The following is an 11,296-nucleotide window of genomic DNA, read 5'->3' as shown; positions in this document are numbered from 1 at the left end:
GTATCAGTGTGACAGTGCACAGTGGGAGCTGTGCCAGCTCTGCTTCCCACAGGGAGGGTGTGGGGCTGCTCACTGAATCATAGAATCATAGAATCACAGAATAACCAGGTTGGAAGAGACCCACCGGATCATCGAGTCCAACCATTCCTATCAAACACTAAACCATGCCCCTTAGCACCTCGTCCACCCGTGCCTTGAACACCTCCAGGGAAGGTGACTCAACCACCTCCCTGGGCAGCCTGTTCCAGTGCCCAGTGACCCTTTCTGTGAAGAATTTTTCCCTAATGTCCAGCCTAAACCTCCCCTGGTGGAGCTTGAGGCCATTCCCTCTTGTCCTGTCCCCCGTCACTTGGGAGAAGAGGCCAGCACCCTCCTCTCCACAACCTCCTTTCAGGTAGTTACAGAGAGCAATGAGGTCTCCCCTCAGCCTCATCTTCTCCAGGCTAAACACCCCCAGCTCTCTCAGCCGCTCCTCATAAGGCCTGTTCTCCAGCCCCTTCACCAGCTTCTTTGCTCTTCTCTGGACTCGCTCCAGAGCCTCAACATCCTTCTTGTGGTGAGGGGCCCAGAACTGAACACAGGATTCAAGGAGCAGTCTCACCAGTGCCGAGTACAGAGGGAGAATAACCTCCGTGGACCTGCTGGTCACGCCGTTTCTGATCCAAGCCAAGATGCCCTTGGCCTTCTTGGCCACCTGGGCCACTGCTGGCTCATGTTCAGTCGCTGTCAACCAACACCCCCAGGTCCCTCTCCTCCAGGCAGCTTTCTAGACAGGCTTCTCCTAGTCTGTAGCACTGCACAGGGTTGTTGTGCCCCAAGTGCAGGACCCAGCATTTGGCCTTGTTAAACTGGGACTGGGGATGGACAACATAGAATCACAGAGTCATAGAATGGTTTCGGTTGGAAGGGAACCTGAACATCATCCAGTTCCAACCCCCTTGCCGTAGGCAGGGATGCCTCCCACTGGATCGGGTTGCTCAAAGCCTCATACAACTTGGCTTTGAACACCTCCAGGGATGGGGCATCCATGACTTCTCTGGACAACCTGTGCCAGTGACTCACCACTCTCATAGGGAAAAAAAAAATCTTCCTAATATCTAATCTAATTTTCTACTCTTTCAGCTTAAAACCATTACCACTCATCCTATTCCTGCACTCCCTGATGAAAAGCCCCACCCCATCTTCCTGTAGCCCCCTTTAAGTACTGGAAGGCTGCTATAAGGTCTCCCTGGAGCCTTCACTTCTCCAAGCTGAATAACCCCAACTTTCTCAGCCTGTCCACGTATGGGAGGTGCTCCAGACCTCTGATAGTCTTTGTGGCTTCCTCTGGACTCACTAACAGGCTCACGTCTTGCCTTTGCTGGTGGGTGTCAGTCTCTTCTGCCAAGTAACAAAGAAAAGGTTGCAAGTTGCACCAGGAGATGATTAGATTGGATACTAGGATAAAATTCTTCACTAAAAGGACTGTCAAGCATTGGAAAAGGCTGCCCAGGGAAGTTGTTAAGTCACCATCCCTGGAGGTATTTAAAAGATGTGGAGATGTGGCACTTGAGGGCATAGTTTAGTGGTGGACTTGATGATCTTAAAGGTCTTTTCCAACCCCAACAGCGCTATGGTTCTGTGAAACTGTTCTCTGACCCACAAGCAGGTAGGTCCAGCCACACAAGGCGGCAGCTGGCAACGGAGAGGTCAGGAGACCTTTTTGGCTGTCCCTGGTGCCAGAGTGCTCCTGCCACCAGCCTGTTCACTCCTCCGCTCCAGTGGGCTTACCAACAACCTAATGGAAATCAGAACTCTTTCATTTGCTCCAGGATACCCTCAGCAAAGACAGCAAACATTGCCAGGTTTAATTCCAGGGTGCTCACAAGTGCCCCACTCCTTTCCCAGGTGCTGGTATTAGAAACCACCCAAGAGATGAGAAAGGTCCCTGTCCCCTGTGCTGCCTTTGCACCCAAGACAGCACCTTGGCATTTGCGTGATGACTGTTTTCTGCTTCCTTTAGGCCTGGTGGACTGAGGTAGCTGGCAGGGATGGAGCTCCTTAGCGTGGGTATCCTGGAGCTCCTTAGCACGGGCATCCTGGAAGTGAAAAACTGCTGCCTTTGCTAGCTCGAGTTCCTGTCACCAGACAGGGACCAGCATTTTGGCACAGGTAATAGAGAAATCTTGTTTTTCTTATTTACCTTGTTTTGTCCAGTGATTTCCACCTGGTGGCTTGTGAAGTCCAACAGGTCCAGAAAAAGCTTTGAAGAATGAGTAAGAAAAGCTTAGATTCTCACTACCTAAGCATCTCACCATGCTTAGATTCATCAGGGCTACAGTTTTCTGGAAACAAATGTCACCCAACAGAGAAGGGTAGAGGTCACTGTAACTTCAGCTCCTCTGATTTGCTTTGGTGCAGCCTGGCTGGTGGCAGCACCTCTGTCCCCTCCTGCCTCCTGGCACACAGCAGCTTCTGCCACCCTCGGTCCTCTCAGACTTTTTTTCACCTTTAGATGCCCTCAGATAATTTTTTTGCCTTTCCCCCTTGTATGCTTATTGCTCCAGTAGCTATTTTGGAGGGCTATCACTGCAACTAGCTTTTCACCTGGGTTAGATAATCTGAGCCATTTGCCATGGCCCTTTCTTAAAGAAAAAGGACCTTTGGTATAAGGGTGTCATTTAAACCCAAGCCAGAGGGGGATGAATTTAGAAATCATGCCCTCTTTTACCATAGGCTTGGATGCAATCGCTTTGCAATGAAGAAGCTCAAAATCCTACACTTTTTTGTAGCTCTGCTAAAACGAAAATATTTCACATGTGACCATGAGAGGATGCAAGCAGGTCTCAGTAGAGAGGCCAGGGGGGTGTGCCCACACTTGGCTAAGGGCATAAACCAGGAGGCTGTAGGAATACTCTGTAGTGGACTTCATGGCAAACCAACCCAGATGCTCATGCCTGAGTGCCAGCTGCTCCCCTCACTTAGCTGCAGTGTAAACATAACCTCAGACCTTGCTTCATTTCCTGCTCTAATTTGTCATTATATCTCAATTAGAAACAGTACAGAGTGAAGGAGGAAAACCATCTCTCACACACTATTCACAAGAGTGATGCAGTTACTGTGAGTGACACCTATATCAAAGATCATCTGGTTTATAAAAATCAAAATAAACCCACAAAGTGGCAGGGATTTGGTATAACAGACAAGGAGAGCAGCTGAACAGTTTATTTTGGTAAAACAACTTTAGCTAGGTTTTAAATGGATGCTGCAGCTCTAAAAGGCATCTAAAAGTTCAGTAACGATAACACAACCTTCCACAACTGATTTTTTTTCTTCCAGTACTGATTCTGTGCTTTTCTGCCTCCAAATCAAAGCCTTCTTTCATGTAAATCCCCTCTGTGCTCAGGACAGTTCTCTTGTCTTGTGGAAGAGAAGTGGCAACATACAAAGTACAACATCCCCCAAAAGAGTCTCTGTATTTATGCAAATATGCATATACATTGGCTCTGTTTTTCTGAGGATGTTCACTAATATCTCCCTGAAGAAGGAAAAGGGGAAAACAAATACTTGGTGTCGTCTATCTCCTCAACATTTCTCATCCTGAACAGATTAGGAAATCTTCTGATCTACAATAAATGGTGGTGCCTTCTTTTATTTTACTAACAACTCATTAGGGGATTCACTCCAGCTTTTCTCTGATTTCCAGGATAGCAAATCTCCTGACTTCTCTTTGCCTTGGGGTCAGGGCAACATTTTCTAAGGGACATGAATTTTTGAGATGGTTGGTTCAAATATATAGGCTGGACTCTGTTCAAAGCTCCTCTGTTCCTCAGAACATCTTAGAATCATAGAATCAGAACCATAGAATGGTTTGGGTTGGAAGGGACCTTAAAGATCATCTAGTTCCAACCCCCCTGCAAAGGGCAGGGACACCTCCCACCAGCCCAGGCTGCCCGAGGCCCCATCCAACCTGGCCTTGAACACCTCCAAGGGATGGGGCAGCCACAGCTTCCCTGGGCAACCTGTGCCAGTGCCTCACCACCCTCATCGTCTAAATCTGATCCTTTCCAGTTTATACCCATTGCTCCTAGTTCTATTACTACAAGCCTTTGTAAAAAAGTCCCTCCTCAGGTTTCTTGTAGCCCCCTTCAGGTACTGGGAGGTCTCCTGAGCAAGCCCAACTCTCTCAGCCTGTCCTTCTATGGGAGGTGCTCCAGCCCTCTGATCGTCCTTGTAACTCTCCTCTGGACCTGTTCCAACAGCTCCATATCCTTCTTATGTTGAGGATTCCCGAATATATCTATGCTGACAATTCTTTATGGGCCCTGCCTGCTTCTTTACAGATCTCTCATCCTTTGATTGTCTCCATTCACACGTGCTGGTTGGTTGTAGGATGGATATCTGGGGCACACCTTGCTGAACAAACTCACAGTTAACATGAAAGCTCACACTGTGAGCTCTGCTCCTTAGACCATGTAACTGAAACTGTTCCTGTGTGCCAAAGGAGGAGTTCTCTGAGTCTCCCTTGCTCCAAGGAGCCCTTAGACTGTGGAAAATGCTTAACTGTGTGTTATGAAAGTGGATGTTTCCTTCCCTGTACTGATCTGTCACCCATGCAATGAACATTTTGATGACATCAGTGCATAGGGTATTTTTAACATGTGAAGTGGATGCTTTTCCAAGCTGCAATTCAAGCTATCTTTCTAATTTATCATATACAGCATAACTCTACTCGTTAAAGTCAATTAGATAACTGCTATAAATCTTTAGCTTGACTATTTATTTTCCACTGCTCCTCTTTTGCTTTTCAGGGCAATCCTGCTGGTTTGATACCACAATGGCTGTGTATTTTAGCCTCATATGCGATTAATAAACATTATGTTTGCTGTTAGGACCCTAGCCAGGCCTCTGAGTTCTCCCAAAACCACTTGCAGCATCTTGAGAGCTCACTGCATCTGAGCTTGGGTCTGGAAGCAATAGTGTTACCCATGTTTTCCCTGGTTCCAGGTTTCCGCAGACCTCTGGAACAACCCCACAGAGTTAACCACAAATTTACTTTGAAGTAATTCACTTCACAACATTCCATATGAAATCAAGACTGAAAGGGGAAATATAGAAGTGACTCAAAATCTTGGAACACTTGTAAGAACCTTGTAAGTAACAGAAATACAAGCTTAAAACATACACAAGGTGTTTCATTCCAATTTCTTGATGATTAAATGGTTGATCAGCTTTATCTGCTGCAAGCCAGTTTTCAACATACAGGAAGATTATTGAAGGCAGCTCAGAAAGACATCATTTCACTCAAACAACCCAGATGTCATCCATTTGCTGAAGTGGTAAAGCTGATCAGAGTGATTTCAGTTGCGCTCAGTTGTTACATTCAGTTTATATTTAGTTGTTTTCAGGTTGTATTCAATACTTTACGGTATCCATTTTCACTTCTCTGTTTGATATTAGAACAGGGGAAGACCTCAGCTCAGCTAGCATATGCTTTCACTTCACACAGGAGAGAGAACTGATGCCTTACAGCTGACTGAGATAGCAAAAGAATCGTTTCAAGTAACACAGGGCACAGACCACACTTGGAAATCTTTTTCAAATAGGTACCTTTTTATGCCTTTTCAAAATACTAAAAGAAAAAAAACCACTTGATAAAATTGCCTTTATACCGTGACTAAGTATGCCCACTTCTGGCAAAGGTTGCTCCATGTCCAGTTCAATTTTTCCTCATATATTAAAGCAGCCATTAACTTTTTCGAAAGAATTAACCCATCCAATTCCCCATGCTCTGCCCCTATATTTACTTAGTTTGTTTACAGGTATCTCCAGCATGTCACATCCACAGGTCAACTTTGCACACACAACAACTTGTGCTGGTAGCACTTCTGCTACGGTCTGCAAATTGCACTTCCCTACACTTGCACTGGGGATGTGGCCAACCCCTCCATCCAGTGAATTTAAGCCATTCATACAACACCTGCTGTTTCTTATTTGCCTCTCAGAACTGTCTGAGCACTAGTGTACCTTCTCCAAGAGGTCACAGACTGAGAAACACTCAGCCAGAGGAAGATTGAGGAGGAACTGGGGGGTAGCACTTCACCACAAATGTCCAAAAGCTGCTGGCAAAGACAAGAAAAGCTCACAGGTGGGGAAATGGCACGAAAAAAGTTCCTGGAATTTCTAGCCAACTGAAGTCTTCAAAAAGGTGTGATATTCATGCATTGTTAGGGGTAGAAGAAACAGGTAGCACTTTAATTTGGTTTGTTTTGCTTTTTAAAGCATTGCTTGATAAGTTCTTACGGTAAGCCAACCCCCATAGTGCTCGTCTGCCAGGACAAATCTCTGTAATGCACTGCTAAAATGCTTAGGGGAGTAATAACGTCCATATGGACCTTACTGGTTAGTTAGGCTAGTGTGGCTTTTAGAAACATGCTTGAAATAGCTGTTCAACTTATAATTATCCTCTGGTTTTGATAAAGAAGCATTTAGGTGAATTGTTTAGGTTGTCTAAAGGATGCATAGGTCAATTCCTATTCCAGCAGCTTTATTATCTGTAAAACAGAGGTGGTGTAAAATCTCATTATTGCTTCTACACAGCTTTACATTTAAGGACAGCTAATTACTGCCCAACTGGCTGGTACGGGAGATATCTTAGGAAAATGTTGTTTCAGGAAACAGTATTGGTAACTCAGCTTACAGCATTGTGTCAACACAGCCCCTAATGAATTGGTTCCGAGATGTCACTAGGGAGACCATGCTCTTTTCCAGCAGTGGCCATTTGTGACTGTTAAAAGAATTCAAAATGCCTTGCAGGAAAATGATCTTGCTGCTTTTTTGATGTTGTTGGTATTTCTGTAGATGTTCTTTGTATCACTTCAGCAGTATGAGGCAAACCATGTTAAGTGGGGAGCATACTTACTCTCAGCACCCGCTGGCACTACAGATGTCCAAGCAGCAAACTCTTTCCAGGAAAGGTGCAGTAAAAGGAGTAATCCCTCCAAATGCATACTGGTTTACCAAACTCCATTCTCTTTCCTCAACCTTCCCCAGAGCAAGTTCTATGCTTAACAACCCTCATTTTTGAGACATTTCAGCTGTCAAATGTTCATATTGAAATGATAGGTGAATAAACATAACAGAGACCGCCACCCCACCTCAAAATGCCAAATAGGTCTCACTGAATGGTAGAAAAGCTCACAAAAACATCTATCTTTTATTCTGTTTTTATATGTACAGAAGATAAATGGTAGAGCATAAAGTATTGTACTTCTGAGTTCATTAGCTTCTCTTCAAGGCAGGCAAGAAATCTCTCAAAGTTGTTACTAAATGATCATAGTTCTGTGTTGTCAGTTTGATCCCTGCAGGATGCGTCCATCTCAAAGAAAATATCCATTCAGGTGCATTGGCTGCCTGAGCAGAGAGGTCAAAGATTGAATGGGTGATAGAGTCTTCAATATCCACACATCTCTGAGGGTAGATCCAGCGGGGGCACATTAATGAAAATGCTGCTGCATAGATCTCGCTGCTGAATAAAAGCATCATTTTTAAGTGTTGTCAGTCTCCAGCCTGACACAACTATTAAATTCACATAATCTGTCTTTAAAAAGTGCGTGTGCGAGTAGATTCGGAACCACATTGTATCTAGCAAGGAAATTTCATTTTTTAGAACTGAAAAGCAGGTAGATGGTTATGAACATGTCTTAAGCTATTTCCCCAGCCTGAAATGTAAGTACTGTTTGAAAACACTTAGGGAAATAGAACATCTTAGTAGAAGCCGCAGCAACTTCCCATGAATTTATTTTAGCTTGCATCAGTATTCTGAGCTACAAGGATTATAATTTAGTAGAGAGACTCTCATTGGGAGAGGGGATTGAAGGCATCGAGGCAGCAGCCCTGTAAGTTGACAGGGATGCTAATATAGCCACAGCAGAAGTTTAGAGAGCAGATCAGAGCAGCTGGGTGGGCTGATAGAGAGGATCAGGGCAGCCCAGAGGAGCAGTAAGAGGATCCAAATAAGTGGATTAGTAGCATACCAAAGCACACACTACTTTTAGTTTTCAAACTCCCGTTGATTTTAGTGCAAGTGCATTTACTAATGTGTGGCAGGAGAAACGGAAGAGGATCAGAGCAGAATCAAGACACAGAGAGCAGCTTCTGTGGCAAGCTGGAAACAACAAGTAGGCTGGGCTGGGGAGGCACAGAATAATGTCCCCACATCAGTCTCAGTCAGGACTTAGTGGAGGATGGCTGTTGTTTGGGCTGCTTCATCCCAGAGCCTAAAGGAACTGTCTAGCATTGCTAAATGCTGTGGTTCCTGCAGCTGCTTCTGCATTCATTTTCCATCAGTAGCTCCAGTGACTGGCTCTTTCAGTGGCTGCAGTCTTACATCTCCCTTCACTTGTTGTGACTGAAGCAAACTGACACAAAAATGTAGGTATGGTCAGAAGCACAGCCCTCTTTGAACCCTTCCTACCAGGGCACCGTTCGGCTACAGGACTCAGAGCTGAGCTTGCTGCTATTTGTGCCTGTAGAGTTCATTATAAATGGGATCACTAACCTTAGCTGTTTTTGGGCTCCCACAATTAATGTTGACTCCTGAACTACCCAAAACTCAAACACACCCTTTCCTACAATGCCAACCTGGCTTTACATTTCCATCTCTCTAGACAGAGGTGGTAATGACATGGAGACACATCAAGACTAAGATTTCTAAGCACTATTACTCCTTATTAAGACAAATCTCAAAGTTCTGGGCAAAATAATGAACCCTACTTACATTCCCCTGTGTTCTCTTGAAGTGTCTTGGCTTCTAAGTGGGAGGCAGAGCAAAAATTTTGCAGCTTATAATTACTCCACATTGCAGAGTAGCACAGGACATGAATGTATGTAGGCCCCTTTCACTCTTCCAAATTAGCTTTCATGAAAGCATTGTTGAGACCTTTTCTTTATGCTCCAGCTGCACCTGTTGTTTCAGACACTTTGGTCTCCCCACCTGCTCCTCCTAGAATTCAAATCCCCAAACTGGTTGGTCCTAGGAAGAGTTAATACCTTAATATCCAATTATCTTGCAAGCATTCGATCAGGGTAGATCAAACTTTGACTCTTAGACTATACTGGCCTTCCATGCAGTTGTAGTCCAATCTACTGATAACATGTTAGAGGGGAGGAAAAGCCCAGCCTTAGAGATAAAATGGGATTTGCATTCTGCTACAGAAATATACAGAGGGTTTGTAACTGCACACACAAAGAATGCTTTGTACATAGATCCAGTTATGTTCTTCATTGTTGCAACAGTTCTGGAATGTTTTGGTCTCCCTGAGCTGGCAAACAGATGAAAACATTGGTCTGACTAGCAGTTTTTTCTTTTAAATTTATGAGAGGAAGATAACAAGCTGCAGAATGGACAAGAATGTATTTCAAAATCACGTCCCAGAGTTAGAGGAGAGAAAGGATAGAGGCATAGTAAGACATCAAGTACTGTAACTGAAATTATACAGGAATAAATTAGGAGGGATCAGAAAAACAGTGAAACTGCACTCCTAGCTTCAGCCTTCTTCAGGACATCCAGAAACCTCCTTGTGCAGTGATCCAGTCCTTGGATGTGCTAATGTGAAACTCCCCTAATAGGGAAGGTTTGTAGTAAGACAGCACACCAGCAACCAGACCTAGTGTCAAGTTGGGAGCTGAGAAAAAGTGCTGCCTACATATTTTGTATGACTACAGAAACATCCCTGGAAACCTGCAAGGGAAAAACATTACCACAGTTCATACTATCCTCAACAACATTCATTACACATAACTAATCAAAATAATCTGTTAACCCATCACCCGTTCTGCTCCTGATTTACCTCTTCAGCCTTTTCCTGCTTCCTAATACTGCACTGAACTTCTTCAGGCTCCAAGACAAGTAATAGTCATGGTGCTGTTAGTATAATGGTCAGCAGCCTCTTCGTACTTCCCCAGCCTCACAAGGATCCCTTCACACCAGACTTAAAGCCTGAGAACAAATCATCAAATTTGTATGACTTCTTCTAGTATCATTTTTCTAACTGAAAAGCTGAAGGAGCTCTAGCTACACACATATAATTCTCCTCAGCTCTAGGATTCTTCAGTGTTTTTTGCCCTACACCATCCTAGTTTCTGCACAATAATCAAAATATTGTTATTAACTGGACACACCTGTAAGCCTGGAAGCAAAGAAAAAGTCTGGGACATCCTGATGCAGAGAGCACTGCTGCTGTTAATACTGAAGTATTATTAGATTAATTACAGTTAATTACTTAGCTCATGATCTAGCATCTGAAATGGAAAAAAAGAAAAAAAAAGGCATTTTACACACCAGAAAGTTCTTGGGAAAATTAACATTAGTTAGAACAGAGAGGGAATATTTTGAAAGTAATTTACAACATAATAAAATGGTAACTAGGAAATAGTCAGGGATAATCATAGTGACTTGGAATATGCTGCAAGATAAAGCCCTTATTTAGTTAGCTAATTTCATGGCATTTTGAAAAACACATTACTCAATTAATGGCTTGATTGAGGAAATACTTTGTAACTATTCATGAATATATACAAAAAGCTCAATTTTTTCCATATTTTCACCAGAAAAAAAAGGAACTATGGGTTCTTAACATGAAATAACACCAATTCCACATGAGACATTAGGCGAAATAAAAGGTGAATTTAAAAGCTGACTGCCCCTCACAGCCACTGCACTTTATCCTAAATCACTTGGCTACCACAGCGATGCAGCCAGTGACTATCTGTGGTGAATCAAGGCAGCCACTTTCATCTCTGGGTTTCCCCAGCTAGAATAAGGCAATGGTGGCCTGGGACAAAAGAGCCCTGAATCCAGTTGTACAATACCCAATCCAAAATGTGCCACAACAGGCTCACAACTTCCACCACACAGGAGCCTTTGGGTTCTCGAAGTAATGTTCTTTAAGTCACAGCTAAGAAACATTCGCAGTACAGGATGGAAAGCTTGGTTTTCAGCTATTGGATCCTCCTACACATTCTGTGGATAACTAAAAGACTTTGACCTAAAGCCACCTCGTCCTAGTTTCTAATTCACTTTTATGCAGATGAGATGACAGGACCAGAGCCCAGGTATCCAAACTGACTAGAACTTTCATAAACGAAAATCACAACATTTACACATCTGTGTCACCATAATTAGGTTTGCTCGCAGGATCAGGCTCATTCTGCGTGTAAAATAAAGTGAATCTCTTAATTCCAAGAAGCAAAATGATAAATGCTAATGGAAAAGGGTCTGTGCTAACTCAAAAAATACTACTTGAAGCTTCAATGT

The sequence above is a fragment of the Phaenicophaeus curvirostris genome, chromosome 1, assembly GCF_032191515.1.
Source record: "Phaenicophaeus curvirostris isolate KB17595 chromosome 1, BPBGC_Pcur_1.0, whole genome shotgun sequence".
Taxonomy (NCBI): domain Eukaryota; kingdom Metazoa; phylum Chordata; class Aves; order Cuculiformes; family Cuculidae; genus Phaenicophaeus; species Phaenicophaeus curvirostris.
Note: the sequence above shows the minus strand (reverse complement) of the source record.